We start from the raw sequence: 23,085 nt of genomic DNA, 5'->3' as shown, positions 1-23,085 counted from the left end.
ACATATATTCTGTCCCAAGACAGTTTCTCACATTATCTTCACTTAGTTGTAAAATCATTATCATTCTTAGTTTTAAAAATTATCGTAACATAAAACATCCCAGAGCTCTTATCAGCCACTAATTATTCATCACTAATATTAGTGTAGTGCTGGTAAGATATCCTTATTAAATATAGTCTATAATATGTAATGGATAGTTTTTCCATATACAACTCTATTGTTAACTCTTTGTACCAGTGTCATACCTTGTAAGTATATCATGCTAACACTTATTTATGTTTGTAGTGCTACTCTGTGGGCTACATGCCTTTAAACAACCACTTTCAAACCTGTTCACTTCAATGCAGCACTGATATTTACAATCCTATTAATGAACCATAATCACACCTGTCCATTCCCATACCATTAATTTCACCTTCATTATCATGTCTGTACATATTAGATTATCATTCCTCCTTCACTAGCTTCTTTCTATCTCTAGGTCCCCTATATTCAATATTATGACACTTATTTTACATTGTTCAGAGTTCACATTAGTGGTAACATATGATATCTCTCCTTTTGTGTCTGGCTTATTTCACTCAGCATTATGTCTTCAAGGTTCATCCATGTTGTCATATTGTTCTAGTTTGCTAATGCTGCAGAATGCAAAACACCAGAGATGGACTGGCTTTTATAAAAAGGGGGTTTATTTGGCTATACAGTTACAGTCTCAAGGCCATAAAGTGTCCAAGGTAACACATCAGTAATCAGGTACCTTCACTGGAGGATGGCAAATGGTGTCCGGAAAACCTCTGTTAGCTGGGAAGGCATGTGGCTGGCGTCTGCTCCAAAGTTCTGATTTCAAAATGGCTTTCTCCCAGGACATTCCTCTCTAGCAAGCTTGCTCCTCTTCAAAACGTCACTCACAGCTGCACTCCGTTCAGTCTCTTTGAGGCAGCATGTTTATATGGCTCCCCTGATCAAGGCCCACCCTGAATGGGCAGGGCCATGCCTCCATGGGAGTATCCCACCAGAGTCACCACCCACAGCTGGGTGGGGCACATTCCAAGCAAATCTAATCAGCACCAAAAGTCTGTCCCACAAGACTACATCAAATATAATGGCGTTTGGGGGACAAAATGCATTCAAACTGGCGCACATATGTTTCAAGACCTTGTTCCTTCTTACCACTGCATAGTATTCCATCATATATATATATATATATATCATTTTGTTTATCCACTCATCTGTTAAAGGACACCTGGATTGTTTCCATCTCTTGGCAGTTTGAACAATGCTACGACTGTGAGACATTAGGTTGTATACTTTGGTAGGAATATATGGTATGCATACATATCTCAATAAAATCTGTAGAGCTATTTCTGAACTCTCAATTCAATTCCATGATCAATATGTCTATCTTTATGCCAGTACAATGCTGTTTTGGCCATTGTGGCTTTATAATAAGCTTTAAAGTCAGGAAGTGTATGTCCTCCCACTTCATTCTTCTTTTTTAGGCTATTTGAGGCCCTTTTCCTTCCAAGTAAATTTAATTAACTTTTCCAAGTCAGAAAAGTAGGTTGGTGGAATTTTGATTGGTATTGCATTGAATCTGTAGATCAATTTGGGTAGAACTGACATCTTAACAAATTAGCCCTCCTATGCACAAATATAGAATTTCTTTCCACATATTTAGGTCTTCTTTGATTTATTTTAACAATGTTTTGTACTTTTCTGTGTACAGGTCCTTTGCATCCTTGGTAAGGTTTATTCCTAGATACTTGATTCTTTTAGTAGTGATTGTGAATGTAATTTTTTTCTTAATTGCCTTCTCAGTTGTCTCATTACTAGAACATAGAAACACTACTGACTTTTGTGTTAATCTTGTATCCCACTACTTTGCTGAATTTATTAGCCAAGTAGCCTTATTATAGATTTCTCAGGATTTTTCAAATATAGGATCATGTCACCTGCAAATAATGAGACTTTTACTTCTTCTTTGCCAATTTGGTTGATTTTTTTTCTTTTTCTTTTCTAATTACTCTAGCTAGAACTTCTAGCATAATGTTGAATAACAGTGGTGACAGTAAGCACCCTCATCTTGTTCCCAAATTTAGGGGGAAGGCTTTCAGTGTCTCACCATTGAGTACAATGTTGGCAGTGGATTTTTCATATGCCCATTATCATGTTCAGGAAATTTCCCTCAATTCCTACCTTGTGAAGTGTTTTTATAAAAAAGGATGCTGTATTTTGTTGAATGCCTTTATAGCATCAATCAAGATGATCATGTGATTTTTCCTTTTTGGTTTATTAACATGTTGTATTACATTAATTGATTTTCATGTGTTGAAACACCCGCCCCCCTTGCATTCCTGGAATAAACCCCACTCAGTCATGGTGTATAATTCTTTCAATGTGCCATTGGATTTGATTTGCAAGTATTTTGTTGAGAATTTTTCCATCTATATTCATTAGGGAGATTGGCCTGTAGTTTTCCTTTCTTGTAGTACCTGTATCAGATTTTGGAATTAGATTGATGTAAGCTTCATAGAATGTTCTAGGTAATGTTCCCTTTTATTCAATTTCTTGGAAGAGTTTGAGTAGGAATGTTGTTAGTTCTTCTTGGAATGTTTGGTAAAATTCTCCTGTGAAGGCATCTGGCCCTGGGATTTACTTTGTAGGGAGGTTTTTGATGACTGATTGAATCTCTTGACTTGTGATTGGTTTGCTGAGGTCTTCTATTTCTTCTTGAGTCAGTATAGGTTGTTCATGTGTTTCTAAAAAATTGTACATTTCATCTAAGTTGTCTTGTGTATTGGCATACAATTGTTCATGGTATCCTCTTATGATTTTGGATTTCTTCAGGGTCTATGGTAATGATCCCCCTCCCATTTCTGATTTTATGTATTTGCATTTTCTTTCTTTTTCACTTTGTCAGTATAGCTAAGGATTTGTCAATCTTGTTGATCTTCTGAAAGAACAAACTTTTGGTTTCATTGATTCTCTCGATTGTATTTTTGGTCCCCAATTCATTTATTTCCACTTTAATCTTTGTTATTTCTTTTCTTCTACTTGTTTTAAGGTTAGTTTGCTGATGTTTTTCTAGTTTCTTCAGTTGTTCAGAGTTAGGTCTTTGCTATTAGCTCTTTCTTCCTTTCTCATATAGGCATTTAGAACTATAAATTTCCCTCTCAGCCCCATCTTTGCTGCATCCCATAGATTTTGAAATGTGTACTCTCATTTTAATTTGTCTCCAGATATTTACTGGTTTCTCTTGTAATTTGTTCTTTGAGGCACTGATGGTTTAAGAGAGTGTTCTTTAACCACCATTTATTTGTGAAAGTTCCAGTTCTTCAGTGGTTATTGCTTTCCAGCTTCATTCCATTATGATCAAAGTGCTTTGTATAATTTCAGTTTTTTAAAAATTATTAATACCTACTTTTTATTAATTGTTAAGATCATATGTGGCCCATCATATGATATATCCTATAGAATGTTCCATGAGCTCTTGAGAATAATGTGTATCCTGCTATTTGGGGGTGCAACAATCAATATATATCTGTTAGCTCCAATTCATTTGTCATATTATTTTGGTTTTCTATTTCCTTATTGATCCTCTGTCTCATTGTTCTTTCTTTTGAAGGGAGTGGTGTGTTTAAGTCTCCCACTGTTATGGTAGAGTCATCTATTACTCCGTTCAGTTTTGCCAGCCTTTGCTTCATGTACTTTGGAGCACCTTGCTTGGGTGCATAAACATTTATGATTGTTATTTCTTCTTGATGAGTTACCCCTTTTTTCAATATACAGTGTTGTTACTTGTCTTTTATGACATCTTTGCATTTAAAGTCTATTTTGTCTGATATTAGTATAGCTTCCCCAGCTTTCTTTTGGTTACTGCTTGCATGAAATATATTTTTCCATCTTTCACTTTCAACCTATTTGTATCTTGGTGTCTAAGATGAGTTTCATAGACAGCATATAGATGGGTCATAATTTTTAATCCATTCTGCCAATCTGTGTCTTTTGATTGGGGAGTTTAACCATTAGCATTCAAAGTTATAACTGTAAAGGCAGTTCTTGATTCAACCATCTTTTCCTTGGTTTTGTTTTTTGTTGTTGTTGTTTAACTTTTTATTTCATAATCATAAATTTAACTCTGCAATCCAGCTAGACTTGGAAGGGGGAGGATAATGTAGAACCCAAAGAATTGCAGCGAGAGCAAAAAGATGATAGGATACTGAGAGCAGACCAGAGGAGGTGGGATGCTCTACTGAGCTACAGAAGGAATGGTCTTGTGGTACAGACAAAACACAAATTAAATTTGTTAAACTTGTCCACAGCCAGCAATGGTGATCTTCTTGCTGGTCTTGCCATTCCTGGACCCAAAGTGCCCCATGGTTTCCACAATGTTCATGTCCTCTTTCACCTTGCAGAAGACCACATGCTTGCCACCCAACCACTCAGATTTAGCAGTGCAGATGAAAAACTGAGAACTGTTTGTGTTGGGTTCAGCATTGGCCATAGACAGGATGCCAGGACCTGTAAGCTTCAGGATGAAGTTCTCTTCATCAAACTTCTCACTATAGATGGACTTTCCACCAGTGCCATTATGGCATATGATGTCACCACTCTGGCACATAAACCCAGGAATAATTCTGTGAAAGCAGGAACCCTTATAGCCAAATCCTTTCTCCCCAATGCTCAGAGAACAAAAATTTTCTGCTGTCTTTGGAAATTGTCTGCAAACAGCTTGAAGGAGACATGGCCCAGGAACTTGCATCAATGTCAAAGAACACAGTGGGGTTGACCATGGCTGTGGGCAGGTGCTGCAGCAGGGGGTGGCAGCATCTGGAAGGCTTTCTTTGGTTTTTATTTGTTAGATCTATATTTTTATCTCTCTTTTTTATTCTTTAATTTACTCTTACTAATACTCTTCAATTCTGTGTCCTCCTCCACACCTCTCTCTCCTGTATTTTTTTTCAGCTGACAGAATTCCCTTTTGTATTTCCTACAGGGCATGTCTCTTGTTAAAAAATTCTCTCAGCATTTGATTTTCTGTGAAAATTTGAAAATCTCCCTTAATTTTGAAGGATGGCTTTGCTGGACAAAGAATACTTGACTGGCAATTCTTCTCTTTCAGAAGGGGCCAGATGGACTAAATCAACAGAGGATGATTGTGAGCACTACCCTTGCATCCACTATATCTTTAAAGTGTCCCATTCTCTGACATTCACCCAAGAGGTGATGTGTTTTTTATTTACTGTCTTAGCTAGGGTGAAAGGAAAGGGACAATTTTTAATGGATTCTACTTGGCCTTCCCTCCACTGTTATGGCTCCCACCACACAAGCCAGGAATCAATGTGGAGGTTATGCCAACTGTCAATTAGGAACTGTCCAAATATATACTCTTCATCAGGAAAATAGCCACTGAGAGCTAGCAGACCTACTGTGAGCCAAAACTGAGCTAGAATTCAATTTACTATCTGGTCCCCATATAGCCCTAATGCAATAGAAGGATTAACATGATACTTTCAGTTCCTAGTATCAATATCCATGTGGACTCTGTGTCAACAAGTCCTTTCCCCAAGAGATCCTTTTGGTGAAGGAATTAAGGAATGACTACCATATACACTTGTCTGGGTGATAGTGAATTCTTCCTAATGGGGATGAGTTCTCTCTTAACTCAATGTGTTTGGGAATGAAACCTGGCTGTATTAGTTAGGGTTCTCTAGGGACATAGAATCAATAAGAGATATCTGTAAATATAAGATTTTATAAAAATGTCCCACACAAATGTGGGGATGCAAGAGTCAAAACTCCATAGGGCAGGCAGCAAACTGGCAACTCCAATGAAGGTGTTCAATGAACTCCTCAGGAAATGTTTCACTGACAAGCTAAAGAAGAAGTGAAGGTCCTCTCTCTCTCTATTCCTTAAAAGTCTTCAGCTGATTGGATTAAATCAAGCTGATTGAATTATCTTATTGTAGAAAACACACCCTCCATTGCTGTAATCAGTCATGGATGCAGTCAATTGACTGATGATTTAATAAACCAGCCTTCTGGCTTATTAACCAGCCACAAATGTCCTTGCAGTAAGGGTTAGGACAGTGCTTGCTTGACCAGACACCTGGATACGGGCTTATTAACCAGCCACAAATGTCCTTGCAGTAAGGGTTAGGACAGTGCTTGCTTGACCAGACACCTGGATACCATCATCTGGCCAAGCTGACACATAAATCTAACCATCACAGTACACCCCTTGTCAACTTGTCAGTTATACACATCACCTTAAACCATACTTTATCTCTAAGTAGAACACAGTAACAGACATATATTTCACCTAACATATATTTCACGTAATGCACTAAATCTCTCCAGAATAGGGTGCAAGTCCTTCGGTGACATTGGTTCTCAAATTTGATTTCCTTTAACTTAAATACAATAACAAAACAAGGAGGAAATATTTATGCCATCATAGTCCTCATTTCTGTAACTGGTCACATTTACAGAACTATAAATAGTTCATATTTATCACTACCTTCTTCCACTACCCATTCCATGTTCCCTTTACCCTTAGCAGGCACTTCCACTGGCCATTTTTATTGGCCTGGTGGGGTGATGCAAACCTTCATTCCTAAAGTTTCTGGGTCATTGGTAGTTCTACCTGGATTGAGTTGTTGCAGTTTTCTATTGTCTTTAATCACAGGTCATAGTAGTACTAAGAGACGCCCTGGGGGATCTCCTATATTCCAGGAAAACTCTTCTTTGCCTCCATTGTGTACTTGCAGTGCTAGTTCCACTTAATAGTCAGGATCAGTAATCCCAGCCAGAATAGTAATCCCCTTCCTTGCCTGTTGATTCAGAGGCATGAGAAGCCCAAGGTGGCCAGGTGGCAGTCTTAACTTCCAGTTCAATGGAATTATTGTTGTGTCTCCTGGTGGAAGCACTCCTCCTTTTGGAACTAAGATTTGTAGTCCAGCTGAGCTTAAAGTTGCAGGGACAGTAAGCAAAAATTTTCCTAGTGGATAACTAGGAGTGATAGTGAGTGGTACCACTCCTATTTCCACCCCTTGATTCCTAGACCTGTGAATCCTGGCTATGGGAGAAACAGCACCATAGAGTGGATGCTGATTTAGAGCATACAAAGCCTCCTGGAGAACATTGCCTCAGCCCTACCAGGTATTGCCACCTACTTGGCACCATAATCTAGGATATGATAAAATAATCAATGTTGTACCAGTAAATCAGGCAACTCAACCAAGTATAGATTAAAAAAATAAACCATGTCATATTCATTTTAAGACCTTTAAAAACCTGGAAATCATTGTTGAAAGTTCAGCTCTTGATATTTAAAAGACCAAATGAATGATATCTAGAATTTAGTCACTCGTTTAGAATGATAACTTTGGGGGCTCAAACATAATTACCCAGAGAGGATAAAAAGTGAAATTTATCTGTTTTGTAATTTTACAACTCTAGGAAAAACTTAAAAGAAAACAAAATTAAATCTGCTGGATGTCAGCAATGAAAATATTTAATTATCTATGGATTTTCTTAGTATAATTTCTCAGTATTTGGAAATGCATCAGTAGTTATGATACTTATTTGCAAGTTTTACGGTTAAAATTTGAGGATATATAAATAGCATCTTACAGTCCCAATGATTAGTAATACAGAAATGGAACCAGAAAGTGTAAAATTTAACCCCTTAAAATACTTGCAAAATATATTTCTCAGTCATATATATTTTTTAGTCATACTTGACCATCTTATTATCTTCTTGGTTTTTGATTGACCAATTTTTAAATGGTTTCTGTTACTGGTGGGGAGTCATTAGACTATGATTAAAAACAGGATCTCCTCAAGAGTTCCCAGGAAGAATACTATTCTGCCTGATCTCTCTTCAGCTACTATAAGATCTCTTTAAGATCTCTAGAGACCAAAATAAAAAAATATTTTTTGAAATATTTTTTCAATTGGTGTGCTTTATCTAATTTGGTCCAAGTGGGAAAACATATTTATGAAAAGAAAAATAATCCCATGGAAAAATGCAATTCTTCAACAAATATTTATTGAGCCACATGTGGTTCTAGAACATTTGGGCACAAAGTAGTGAATAATACTCCATAGAAACTATTCTTTTCAATGACCTTCATGAACCTAAACCAAACAGTTTGTTCTCATCCTCATCTTCCTGAATCTATCAGTAACATATGACACAGTTGATCACCCCTCCTGTCTGTTTTACTTTCTTCACTTTAACTTCAAAACAGCACACTCTCTTGGTTTTCCTCCTACATCAGTTGTCACCCTTCTTCAGACTCCTTTGTTGATTGTTCTCTTTTCCTGATTTCTTCATGTTGGAGTGGCTTTGGGCTAATCCTTGATCCTTTTCTCTTCTCTATCTACACCTCTCCTTCGGTGATCGCATCTAGTTTCATAACTATAAAAGCCATCTGTATGTCAGTGACTCTCTAATTTAATTTTTCCAATCCAAATTTCATTCCTGAACTCAAGTCATGTATACAACTATTTGGAATCTTTATTTAGCTATCTAAAGGACATCGTCAAAATTAACATCAGTGATTAAACACCTGCTATTTCTCCACAGCCTTGCTCTACCCTTAGGCTTACCCATCTTATACCCAACAATTAATCTCTGAGAAATTCCTATTGTTTTTGAATTCAAAACAGATTCAAAATCTGACCATCTCTACCACCTCTACTGATACAACCCTGGTCTGAGCCTCTGTCATCAATAGAGTCAGCAACCTTTCAGATAATCTCTGTTTCCACTCTTGCCCTTTGCCATCTCCTTTCTGAACACAGTGATCAATTTAAATATAATTCAGATCTTACCACTTTTCTACTCAAAATTGTTCAGTGATTCCACATTTCACTCATTTGTATAAACCAATACCCTTGCAGTGGCCTAGATATAAACATAAGCACAGTTTATTCACGAGAGATGTGATGAAGAGGCCCTACAGGTTCTACATAATCTAGCCCTCCGTCTACATTAGCTTTCTCACCTTATCTCCTTTTACTCTTGCCCTCTTTCACTTCTCTAGCATACTTGTTATTTTTCTAACAATATAAGTAAGCTGTTGACTTAGGGTCTTTGCATTGCTTGATCCCTCTGCCTGGAATAGTTTCCACAGAAATCCACATGGCTAACTTCAACTCCTTGTTCAAATATCACCTTCTTCAACTCCTTGTTCAAATATCAACTTTTCAATGTGTCTCACCCTAATCATCCTATTTAAAATTGCAACCTTCTTCTTCCACCTGAACTCCTGATTATCCTTAACATCTTGTCACCTCTTACATACTACATAATTTATACATTTCTGTTTTATTTGTCTTATTTATCGACCTGAACTCCAAACTCATATATCCTCCAAAGTATGCAAGCTCCACTAGGGCAGAGATTTTTGGCAATTTTGTTCACTGTTGAATTCTCGAGTACCCAGAACAGTGAATTATATGTAATAAGTAAATAATATGTATTTATATTTTAATTATTTAAATTAAAATATTTGAAAATATTTTTCTCATGAAGATATGAAACAAAAGTTACCACCTTATTTCAGAAAATCAATCCAAACTCTTCCCAAATAAACTTACACTATATTTAATGTCTCAGTTTAGTGCCATTTTTAGTGAATAGTCATTGTAACTATAAAAACTAAAAGGACACCAGATGGTCAAAATACAAGCACCCAAAAAAATGGAGATCAGGGTGATTGGTGACATTGATCCCATAATCAGGAAAAGATGAATGAAGAGAAACTGTATCTACTTTTGCTCTCTTGGCTGCACATCAGCTCTTCAAACTATAATGTGAGCGTCATAAAAATCAAAATGGCATAAGTGCATGGAAATTAAGCTACTTAATATTATCTTAAATAACTGCATACAACAATCCACTCTGACCTTTTTAGAAGATTTCTTAAGTGAACCTATCTATGTACATGTGCTGATTTTACCCAGAGCATAAATATTTACTGTACATAATGAATATAATATATTCTAACTCATCTTTGACATTTCTTCCTAGCTAGAACACACTGTCCTCTCACAAGCATTTGAGCAAACTAGGGCAAACCACAGACCATCTTCCAAGTTGGTTGTATTTCTATTCCAAACATGTTAATTAGAATTATAAGGAGTTCAGCCTCCATTTGCTGTTGATTCATTCAAGTACTTACAATCTTTAAAATATTGTCCTAGAAGACAATCAGGTATTATTAGAGTCAAGCATAGCATAGACATTCAATAATGCAACATGTGCAGAATATAATAATTATATAATAAGTTAGTCCACCACCCAAATCCCAGGAAATATTTTCAAAACATTAAAATCACCCATATATATAGCTAGTTCAATTTTGGCCCCCAGAGTAATTAAATGATTAACTCAAAAATTGATGTTCTATAACTATATAGCAATTTTATAATGCTCACACTTTCTAGTAATAGCAACACAAGAAATACATACTCATTGCAGAAACACTCTGAAAAAATGAAAGGTCCAATATCCTGATTTCATAGAGTATACCATTGTCACACATCAGCAGTATTTCAAGAGACTTAAAAAAAATAAAATAAAAGGAAAAATGGAAGAGGAAGGATCTGAGGCAGCTCTTAATTTGAAATCAAGAAAATGTTGGTAACAAAAAGCAGTTATTTTAGGCTATTTGTTTTTCTTAATCCTTTGTTTTGTTTTGTTTGAAATGTGGGTTTTTTTGTTGTTTGATTCTTTTAACTTTTCAATAAAGTTAAAAAAATTTAAAAAAAAATGGAAGAGGAAGGATCTGAGACAGCTCTTAATTTGAAATCAAGAAAATGTTAACAATCCACTTTCAGGATCTGATGAATTGTCTAAATAATGTGCCACTATTCCATACTTTTACTGTGTTTGTAATTATGCTCAGAGCTGCATGTACTGGAATTTCTTAGACCTATAAAAACAATGTACCTCCAAAGTAATCTTAAAGTCTCAAGATTTGAAATATAATTCCCAGTATTTAATTCTTTTGGTAACCCACTATGAAGAAAAAAGAATTTTTAATAACCCCTATTGGTGAAAAAAAAATCTGTTCTCCTTTTTTTAAAGGTGGAGAAAAGACCATAATTGAATTTCATGATTTCATGAACTATCTGTTTTAGTCTGGCTACAGAACAAAAATAGGTTTTGTTTTATTTCTTTAATAAATTCTTTCTCTCAAAACACACAATTAAAATTAATCAGAGAAATATAATATAACCTTAAGTGAGAGTTTATATAGTGCATTCCTTACAACAGCTGCTTCTATTTCATTTTAAATTAGCCAAGCTTTATGTGGAGTCTTTGGAGCTGAACTTATGGAACTGCAATACTCTTAACCCTAAAGCACATGTTTCTGATTTTGTGTATCAGAGATAGCAATTGTTATAATATTGGACAACTAAAACTGCACTGTGCCTAAGAGGAAAAAAATTTGTGTATCTCTTAAAATATTATTGAAGTCAATATGGGTGTTACCCTTTGAGGGAACAAAGAACTATAGACTTTATGTTATTCTTGTTTAATATATAATTTCCACTATCTAGAGAGTATTATTTGGGAAAAGAAAAATAGGGCCCATAACTGTGACATCTAATGAACAGGGCATGGTAAAAAGAGGCATTCTCAACTTAGTTCCTCTTCCCAGTGCAATTTTATATTTATGTGTAATCACTTTCGTCTATGGAGATTAAGGAATTCTATGTATAGTAATTGATGAATCCTTTCAACACCCTTATGAAATAAGCAGGAAATTCCTTTTGTTCAAGGAATAATGAAAGCAAAGCCATGCACTACTATTTAGTGTAGAAAAAGAAATCTAATAAATCATTACACAGAAACTGTTAATTAGCTATTCTTCATCTCTCTTGAGAACCAAATAAAGGGAAATTGGCTTAAGATGTTCTTAAATTACAGAAGAGGCATATATACTAGCAATATGAAAGACTTTTCTAATGGTGTGAGTTAAATGAGACTGGATCTGGTTGCTCAAGCTATAACATGAACGTTGACATTAACAGGGGCCCAAAAGATGACCCTGGAGGGGCACAATACACCCTCTGACATTCTGCTATCCCACCTCTTCCCACCATAGGATGCAAGCACTCGTATTTGAGTTGTTCTCCCACAACAATTTCAAGTCTTAGGGGAATATTTCTTCTGTGTCAATATCCAGGGCCAGTCTGAGTGCTCCATGATACAGCACCCTGTAAACCATCATTCTCATTTTGGAAGAAGGTAAATAGATTTTACATGTCATTATGCCATGAGGAAATTAATTAATGTTCACCTCAAACTCTTCTAAACTCATGAAATTCTGTACCAATGAATGTTACATAGGGGGCAGATTTGGATCAATGGAAGAAGGAGGAGGAGGAGGAGGAAGGGGGGAGGAGGAAGAGGGGGAGGAGGAGGAGGAAGAGGAAAAGAGGAAGGGGAAGAGGAAGAAGAAGAAGGAGAAGAAAGCTCTTATGGAGAGTACTCTCTTAAGGCTATCGTCTAAGTGATTACTGACTGAATGGGTGGATCAACTAAGTTTTCCGTAAGGTGCTTTAAGATTCTCCAAATCAAAAATGTTTAACATATTTATTGTCTCTTCCATACTCAGTGAGCAACTATAACTGTGAATCCCAGAAAATTTACTTATCCTTTTTATTAATCTCTCCATGATTTCCCAAAATATGTTGCAATTACATAAATGGTTCAGAGTGTTATGCATTAGCATTTCCTCCCCCAAATCATGACTTCATATAATTTTTCAAAATTGCTAATTAAAATTTTTCCATTGATTTAGAGACATTTGTCTAACAAATAAATTCAGAGCTCAGGGGAAAAATTGTTGCTCTAAAACTGATCTGCCTCTCTACATTCCAAAGAATATAAAAGCAACAGCCTGAAAACATTTTCAAAGTTTTGGGTTTGAATCCTAGAAATCCCACATTTTGTAGTTATTGGCCATTCACAGATGTCATATCTAATGGAAGTAATACCATCAACTTGATTAAATTAATTGGCTTAGTTCAAAGGACTTCAGAATTTCACATATTCTCTTCAAAAGTATGACTTTGGATCCAGACTTTAATTAGAAGATCTTCCAGACATAATCTCCTGCCTTATTTTTCCACACATTGAAGTTTGGAGTAAATGGAATTTTATAAGATAAAATTAATAATGTACACTGAATTTTCATGCATATATTCAGCTTACTGATTTATTCACTTGCTATAAAGAATAAAAGATTCATCCTCTTGTTTGCAAATTTATTCCACAAATATTTTACTACAATGGAGATCCAAGGCAATATAAAAACCATTATTCAATGTCTCAGTTATTGCTGAGATAGCCTACTCATTTAAATTATTTGATGACTTTTAAGTATTTTTGACTAGTCCATATCCTTTTGGCAAACCATTCCTGAAAATAAAGCTACTCATTAATGTTCTTATGGAAAAATGAAGGTTCTTTCTCTTAATCCTTTGCAGTCACATTTGTATATTTTTTTCCAGCATGAAGACATTTTACATTAAAAGAATTTCTCCAATATTTTAAACAAATTTAGTGTGTTAGGGTTCTCCAGGGACAGAGCCAAAAGGATATGTATGTATAAATGCATGTATGTATGTCTAATGTAAATATTGTGAGATTCATTATAGAAATTGGCTCACACAACTGTGGGGATTGATTGGTAAGTCCAGATTCCATAGGGCAGCCCACAACATGTGAACTCATGAAGGTTTTGATGAATCCTCCAGGAAAAGCAGACTGGATGGAGAAGGGATGGAAATTCTTTTTTCTGACTGTGAGAATTCTTTCATTGCTGCAGGCAATCTCCTTTGTTGATTGCAGATATAATGAATTATAGATGCAATCAACTGATGAATGATTTAAATCCATGAAATATCCTCACAGTAACAATCAGGCTAGCACTTGCTTGACCAAACAACTGGACACCAAAACCTAGCCAAGTTGACACATGAACTTATCCATCACAGTCCACTCCTTGTCAACTTGGCACCCTGGCACCCATACACATCTCCTAAAACCAAACTTAATCTCTAAATAAAAATAATAACAGTCATACTTCATCCAACATAATTCAACTGTCCTATACACAACTAGAAGCCCACTAATTCTTTCCCTCGAAGCAAGTTCTTGAGAAATTCTCACTCTGAAATTTGATATCCTGTAACTTAAATACTATGACATGAAGTTAATACAACTTACTTTATATGATAAGGGGTTGAGATAGGGAAGAAAACAAGATATTTGCTTTATGTATACATACAAACATATTAATAACAAAGCATGGAAGGAATACTCATAACCATTACAGTCCACATTTCTACAACTGGTCTCATGATCATAGCTCATATTTATAACTACCTTCTCCGACAACCCTTTCCCTTTATCCTCAGCAAGCACCTCAGCTGATCATGGTTCTTTGTCGGGCGGTGTGACTGAAACCTTCATTTCTAGTAGTCCATTCGTGGACTGGGTTGCAGCAGGTTTCCATTGACTTTAATCACAGGGCATAGCAGTATTAAGAGAAACTATAGGGCATCTCCTGAATGTAGGATGTAGTATCAATCCTATTTCCCCTTGATAATCAGGATCAGTCACTGCAGCTAGTACAGTAACTTCCTTCTTTGCCTTCTTTCAGAGATAATAGTTGCCCAAAGTGGCTGGAGAGATGTCTTAACTTTCAGTTCCATGAAATCGTTGTTGTGGCTCCTGGTGGAAGCACTCCTCCTTTTAGAATTAAGACCTTCTGTACACTAGCCAAGCTTAAGCTCACATGGACAGTAAGCAAAAATCTTTCTAGTAGCTCACTAGAGGTAGTAATGAGTGGTGGCACTCCCTTGATTCCTAGACCTGTGAATCCTGGATATAGGAGAAATAGCACCATAGGGTGAATGCTAATTTAGGGCGTATATAGCCTCCTCAATAATATTGCTCCAGACCTGCAAGATATTCCTACACAATTGAATTTTCAAAAGGCTTTTCCACAATTTATCAATCCAGCTGCTTCAAGATGTTGGGGAGCATGGTAAAATCAGTGAATTCCACAAGCACGTGCCCATTCCCCACAATGCATTTGCTATGAAGTGCGTTCCTTGATAGAAGCAATGCTGTGTGGAATACAATAATGGTGGATAAAGCATTCTATAATTTCCACAGATGGTAGCTTTTGTAGAAGCATTACATGCAAAGAAGGCAAATCTGTATCCAGAGTATGTATGTATGTATCCAGTAAGAGTAAAATGCTGCCCCTTCCATGATGGAAGTGGTCCACTGTAATCAATGTGCCACCAGGCAGCAATTCCTCAGGGAATGGTGCCATGTTGGGGACTGTTAGTCTCTGCTGTTGGCAGATTGGGCACTTGGCAGTGGCTGTATTCATGTTGGCCTTGGTGAGTAGAAGCCCATGTTGTTGAGCCCATGCATAACCTCCATCCCTACCACCATAGCCACTTTGTTCATGATCCCATTGAGCAATGCCAGAAGTGGCTAGGGAAAGAAGCCAAATGATATCCAAAAAACAGGTTATCTTATCCACTTGACTGTTAAAATCCTTCTCTGCTGAACTCACCCTCTTGTGAGCATTCACATGGGACACAAACAAATTTTTTTCCTATTAAGAAAGGTCTATCCACATACCTCTCCCCCAGACTTTTTGTCACCAATTTCCCAATCACATTCCTTCCCAAATCCCTGACCATTCAACTGAACCACTGACCACAACCCATAAATCAGTATATAAATGCACCTCCAGGTCAGTGCTTGAAGTTCTGCACACTGGGAAGATTTCCCTTCACCACTGTCCTTCAGGGGTGTCCCAGAAAGGACTGTAGTGTTGCCCTGTCTACTCTTGGATGGTACCTTTATATTGAGCAGAACTCACTGTAAACCAGGCTAAGTTTTCTTTTCCTCAATCACAGGGAACTCCCCAAGAGGCCGGAGCTGAAAGCTGGGAAACAGAAGATAGTGTTGCAGGAATTGGGACCATGTGTATTTGGGTGACTTCTTAGTGTAACTAACTTATTTGTGTCTTCAGGGTCAGGCTCAAAGCCAATCTCATATATATCACTTCCATTTGAAGATGAAGTACTGCTTTGCATGCCAAACTTTATGGCTTGGTGGATCAGACAACATTGAGTTCATGATTGGCAACTCAGGTCTCATGGTAATTTACTGATCCATGGTTAGGTGTTCATTCACTACTAAGGCCCAGTAGCCACCCAAGTGCTTTTTCTCAAAAGGAGAACTATCTGAAGAGAATGGCAGGATTTTGTTCCAAAATCCTAACAGCCTGTGTAGTGATTCTTAGAGGGGCCTGCCAAAGCTCCAAATAGCATCTCTATTTGCCACTGAAACATCCAGCACCACTGAATCTGCTGGATCATATAACTCAAGTGTCACAGCAGTCTGGGCCTATTGAAGAGCCTCCTCTTATTTTGGGCCCAACTCAAAATTAGATGATTTTTGGGTCACTCATTAAATAGACCAGAGTAGCACACCTGGATGAGGATATGTTGCCTCCAATATCTAAAGAGGCCAACTTGGATTGTGCCTTGATATTTGGTTGTAGGGGAGGCCAAATGCAACAGCTTCTCTTTCATCCTAGAAGGCATATCATGACATGCCCCACACTACTGGATGACTAGAAATTTCACTGAGGTGGAAGATCCCTGAATTTGTATTGGATTTATCTCCAACCCTCTGACATGCAAATGCCTTCTAATAAATAAGTTTAGAGTAGTTTCTACTTCTTGTTCACTAGGTCCAATCAGCATAATGCCATCAATATAATAGATCAGTGTGATGTCTTGTGGAAGGAAAGGCAATCAGGCACTCTGCGGACTAAATTATGACATAGGGCTGGAAAGTTGACATACCCCTGAGGTTGAACAGTGCAAGTGTATTGCTGGCCTTGCTAGCTGAAAGCAAAAATTGTTTCTGGTGGTCTTTACTAATAGATATTGAGATAAAAGCATTTGCTAAATCAAAAGCTGCACACCAGGTGTCAGAGGATGTGCTGATTTATTAAAGTAATGATACCAAATCTGGAACCACAGCTACACTTGGAGTCACCACCTGGTTAAGTTTATGTAATCCACTGTCATCCTCCAAGAGTCATCTGTTTCCTGCACAGGCCAAATAGGAGAATTGAATGGGGATGAGGTGGGACTTAGCATCCCTGCACCCTTCTAATCTTTGATGGTGGCACTAATCTCTTCAATCCCTCCAGGAATGCAGTATTGCTTTTGATTTACTATTGCGCCAAGTAGAGGCAGTTCTAGTGGCTTCCACTTGGTCTTTCCTACCATGATAGCCCTCACTACACAAGTCAGGGAACCATTGTGAGGATTCTGCCAGTTGCTATGTATGTTTATTTCAATTATGCATTCTAGAACTATGGAAATAACCACAGAATGGGTTTGGGGACCCACTGGATCTATTCTGAGAGTCCTTCCCTATCAATGCCTTCACTTTAACAGTAGACTCCCTGCAAGTTTGGAAATTGAATTTACATAGTAATTCAGCCAGTCACACAATGAGACTCTATTGGTCTGTTTTTCAGGAATCTCAAGTCTGCCACTGCAAGAAATTAGTCAGGCACACATAGAAACTGTCATGTCCTTCCTGCAGCACTTGAGCTGGGAATATGAAGCCGTGAACTCATCCCTTTCTTTAACAACTGTATCCAGCGTATTTTGGAACAACCAGCCAACATCATTATACCTTGGAACTGTACAAAATTTTGTTGAGATATCTAGTACACTGTCACCCAGAGCCTTGCCTCTTATAAGCTTTAGAGTAGCAGTACACAATGGTGATGTTTTGTGTATCTCTATTGCCAGTTCATGCCATGGACAGTCAGTGTCATCTTGATCATGGGAAATAGTCATTAATGACTTTTAATCTAATCAGATTAGAGAACGAATTCCAAAAACCCCAGACCAACTCAGAAATCTCATCCTTAAAATTCTGTTTCTCAAGAACTACTCAGTACCAAAATCTGAATTAGTCAGGGTTCTCTGTATATATAAAGGCAGGCTGCAAGTTGGAACTCTGATAAAGATTTTGATGAATTCCCCAGGAGAAGCTGGCTGGCTGAATTAGAAACAGAAATTCTTCTTTCTGACTTCTGAGTTATCAGTTCTCCCTTTTAGGCCTTTAACTGATCAGATGAAACATTTGTCATTGCTGAAGCCAATCGTCTCTGTTGGCTGTAGATGTGATCAGCTATAAATACAATCAACTGACTAATTACTTAAGTCCATGAAATATCCTCACAATAACAATTAGGCCAGGCTTACTTGACCAAACAACTGGACACCATTAACCTTGCCAAGTTGACACGAACTTAACCACCACAATGTGTGAAGGGAGAAAAGAAACATATCTATTGAGCATAGCATACTGATATTTATAAGAAATATTATTTGAAACAATTGGCTAACAGTATATTATATATATTTCTTTTCTAAAAACTTCCCTCAAGGATTTTGAACATCAACAATCCTTCTAAGAAGCTTTCTATGATGAACTAGCCTTTGGATTTAAGCTGAAATAAAACTCAAACCACAATAAAGCATGTATCATGTTGCTTTTTATATGAGGGTGTGGGCAAGAAAATCTAAATAATGATTTAAAATAATTTAGAATGTTAGATTATATTTGAGGTTAAAAGTCACATTTTTATAGTCTTCAAAATATAAATTAGCAATCTCATCATCTATTTACCCTTTGAATAAATCATGAGGAAATTTTTTAAAATGCTAGCACATGTAAGTGATTTTTTTGTGTATGTTGTTTGCATTTTGGAAGTGCAATTTGCTTCAGATCTGAACCAAATTAAAAAGCAAAAAACAGAGAGAGAGCATCCTCTGAACCAGAGCAAAGACTCAAACTTTACACATCTATTTTTTCTCTCAGTTTTCCCAATTGATGTCATTTGCTCACCATACAAAATAAAGAAACTAAAAGTTAAAACATGTACAGAAAATTGCTTTATATTTCTTGAGCATATGTTTTGCCTTTAAATATTCACATTATTCAACTAAATAATTTCTAACATAGACTTAAAATAAGATCATCCATAAAGCAAAACTTTCCTGGGAACATGATTAAAATATAAAAAGAAGGGAGAACTTCTTAGGTCTTCTTTGCCTTTCTTATGTATATTTCCAGTATGCAAATGATTTTACAGAAAACAGTCACTACCCAGAGTAGCTTTCTTTGGACTGGAAAAATTAATGAGTACACATTAATCTACCATATTCACTCTGAGAAATTTTATCCCTGTGGATTATGAAATTCTTGGTTTGGGCTTCTTGAAATCTTAACTAGAATTTTCTTCCTGCAAACTATGTAAGTTTATCAGAACAGCATAAAGTTATTCATTGAATGCCCACCAGAGAAAAGAAGGAAAGATCTTACCCAGTGAAGACAAGTGTGATAATGAAATTGAATGTGAAGTCATCAAACCCATGGTAGCGCATTTCCTAGGGAAACATTTCACTATTTATGTTAAAACTTTACCTAATAAACTGTCAAGGCCATAATTTAGTACATAACCAAATTTAGTCATGGAATACTATCCAGATACACTTTGGGTAATAAAAGATTTGAACTTTGTACTGAGTTCCACCTCTTAAAGTAGATGGTTTTATTAATTCATTCAAAACCATTAACTGAGCACCTATTATATTGTGAGCTGCTCTACTTCTCCTGCCTTCAAGTTGCTCAGGGTCTGAGAGAGAGCAACCAACGGCAGTAGCACAAAGTGCTTGGAGAGGTGTCTGCCTTGAATTGGACAGGAGCCCTTGGAAGAGGCATGTAACCTGACCTGGAGTAGGGGCTAAAAGGTGAGGGTGAGGGAAACCTATTGCCAGCTGAGGTTTCTTGAAGGATAAGTGGGATTTTACAAGACAAAGAAGAGAAAGCAAGGCTTCCAGGCTGAGGGAAGAAGCACAAACGGATTTGAGAGCTATTCGATGATGAAATAGCACTTGCTGATCAGGTATGGGGGGTGAAGGAGAGGGAGGTAAGATAAAGAGAAACAAATCAATCTCATTTTCCATATATTCATGGCCTTATTATTACTTACAATCTTCAGGCAAAATACCAGGTAGGCCCTAAGGAAAATATTAAAATGAATAACATATGGTCATTGTCCTTACAAAGCTTCAATTCTAGTTAGTGTGGGGTTGTGGCTGAGGTAAAGGAGTGCAGGAAGACTTTCTAAAAGCAAGCACAATAAAAGGTTATAGGTAACATGAGAGAATTCTTAGAGTAAATAGTTGGTATGCAAGGAAAGGGATCAAGTCTATCTGGAAATTAAATAAGTACTAACAAATGTATTGATACATGTGCCAGCCCTGTTCCTTCCCATGGCTTTTAGACAGTACTCTTCCCTGCTAATCCCAGATTCACTTCTCAAACAATACTCCAGGCATCCACAGCCAATCAGAGTGACAATAAAATATTAGTCTTTGAAGAGAAAGAAAAAGTGATGTGGGAGCTAAGGTCAAAAATCAAAGAGGAAGAATCCCTGAGATACTAGGCTCAGGTGACATGGGTTTTCTTTCTAACAGATAGAGGGACCTTGGAGGGAGGAGCAGACAGGCCAGGAAGATGTTGGAAGGGGAGGGCTAGCTGCCTTGGCCCACACCAGCCCCCAGTGCAATCGGTTCTCTGGAAGGGAATTGATAAAGGGCTCATAGACTACACACATTTTGATTCTACAGTAAAGAAGAGGAATGGGACCAAAAGAGAGAGAGAGTCTACAAACCAAGGAAAGAGCCCCCTGGAAGAGGTTCATGCCACCTCAGTGGGGAAAAAGAAGAAAGTGGATTAGAGTTCTTGTTATGAATGGCAGCAGGGAGCAGTGGAACCTTATGGGGCAGGAAGCCAGACTTTCTTGTTCCCCAATATAAATCAATCTCAGCATTGCATTGGAAAGAGAATAGAATGCTCATCAATTATATTAAAAGTAGATTGACTTATTTAAAAGGCAGCAATGTTTGCCAAAAGCAGAAGGGAAACAGAAATTCAAAACAAGGTGAGGTCATTTGCAAAGCCCCAGCCCTGCCACTAACTCCCAGCAGCTGACAGATCTCCTATATCAACATGGTGTTGATGGGAGGTGGTTGAGAAAGGGGGAAAAAGGAGGCCCAACCAAGAAGGGGGGAGAAAAGCCCAAGAAACAGTTTGTGTGTCTGTTCCCTTCCATCATTTCCAATATGGGGAAGAACATCTCTCTTTTTCCTTCTATTCAATAGGCATTGATATCAATTTAGTCTCAATAAATTACTCATTTTGTCCTTGTGGGAATCAGGATTTCCTCTGTAAACCTATTCTGAATACATGCTCATTAATCTTAGCAACTGCAATTTACTACAGCTAAAACCAGCCAAACTCTTGTAATTTCTGGGACCAAACTTGGATGATCACTTTATTTCTATAATGTTAGAAATGTAATTCTAAGTTTGAAATCCTTAGAAATATCTAGTCCATTTCCCTCGATTTCCCTACTGGGAAGAGTCAAATCCAGAAAAGTCAGGTGATTTGCCTTAGTTTACAAAACATGTTAGTAGCAACCCCAGGGCTAGAATCCAGGGACTTCTGGCTTCTGTTACACTATAAAATTGAAGAAAATGAATACTTTGGCTTTAAATAATTAATTCAAGAACAAGGCTTAGAATGCAAGCTAGTAGGTATTCTAACAGTGCTTAGTTATTATATTGCTTTAATGAGCTCTAATAAGTAGTGATGTAACCAAAACAGCAGGAATGATGAGCATATACTGATATTAATCATGACTCAAATGATTTTAGGGCACCATACAAAGTTTTCATTTCTTTATAAATCCTCTTAGATCTATTGCCATTTAATTAAGACTGGCTTTCCTTAAACCAAACAGTGGGGTCAGAGGAGAGCAAAGCAAAGACTTTCCCACCTATTTCTGTGGAAATCATAGTGGTATGATTGGCAGAGCTTGCAAGGTAAAGATTAAATTAAAAGAAAATTGCCCCTAGTTACTTCATTGACATGGTGGAAATTTTGTTGACAGTAACTGTCAATTTGCACATGAAGTCACTATTCAGTTATCCAAATTTGAAGCAGAATGTACTGTTTTCTGTTACAGTGGGATTAAAAATTAAGATATTACAAATTATGGGAAAGTTGACTGTAATCATTTACTCTTATAATTTCTTTTCTTCTTTTCTTTTTAATGAATGCTTCAAATTAGAACATACAAAACATTGTTTCCAGAAAGACAGATGTGGGTGGGCCTAAAAGCACATAGAATACTTTTTCTCAAGGCAAAGAGGTATTATACTTTTCAAAGTTAAAGAAAATAACTAAAATCACTTTTGGTACTAGTATCCTCATTGGTTTTAAATAAAAGCGCAGTTCTGAAAATAGATAAAATTGATGGATGTATGTAGAATGCCTAGAGGCAATGCATTTAGAAATTTAATAGGGGGTCCTAAGTGGTCCAGCATTAGAGATCTTTTAAGAAGCTTAGTTCTCCCAGTGACACTGTGACTTCTGTTCTGCATTGCCAATCTCAGCATTACTCAATGTTCAAGCTTCTTTTGTTGGAAAATAGAAACTTCCCTGGGTTCTTGTTTCAAAACTTTCTTTCTCCTATAGAAAATATAACTCTTAGATTTTTTTAGAGAGTGGATGATTGAAAAGCTTTTTAAAAAATTCCAATGAAAAGTTTCAGAGATGTTTCACTTCTTTTTCAAAGATTTCAGTATCTTAAGGTCAAGGCAATCTAAATGAATAATCTAGCCCATGGGGCAGGATAAAGTAGAGGGAAGGAATACTGAACATGTGTGGATTATAATATAACCCTTATCCCTCTGCTATTTTTCCTTTACATTCTCACAAGAGAACTCATCTCCTTGGAATACCAATGTAGCAGTGTGGTTAAGAATGTAGGGTTTTTGTGTCAGTGTAGGATAGAAAACCTGGCTCTTCTAATTACTAGTTGTGTGCCACTAGATACATTGCTACACATGTCTGAACTTCAGTTT

The 23,085-nt window shown here is 36.9% G+C and overlaps 1 pseudogene; it reads right to left on the bottom strand.

Annotated features, from left to right (window-relative positions):
* Positions 1-4,124: 4,124 nt before the first annotated feature.
* Positions 4,125-4,793, bottom strand: LOC119530395 (annotated as a pseudogene).
* Between the last annotated feature and the right edge of the window lie 18,292 nt (positions 4,794-23,085).

The sequence above is a fragment of the Choloepus didactylus genome, chromosome 3, assembly GCF_015220235.1.
Source record: "Choloepus didactylus isolate mChoDid1 chromosome 3, mChoDid1.pri, whole genome shotgun sequence".
NCBI classification, from domain to species: Eukaryota; Metazoa; Chordata; class Mammalia; order Pilosa; family Megalonychidae; genus Choloepus; species Choloepus didactylus.
The sequence above is the reverse complement of the archived record's forward strand: the minus strand, read 5'-3'. Positions and strand labels throughout refer to the sequence as shown.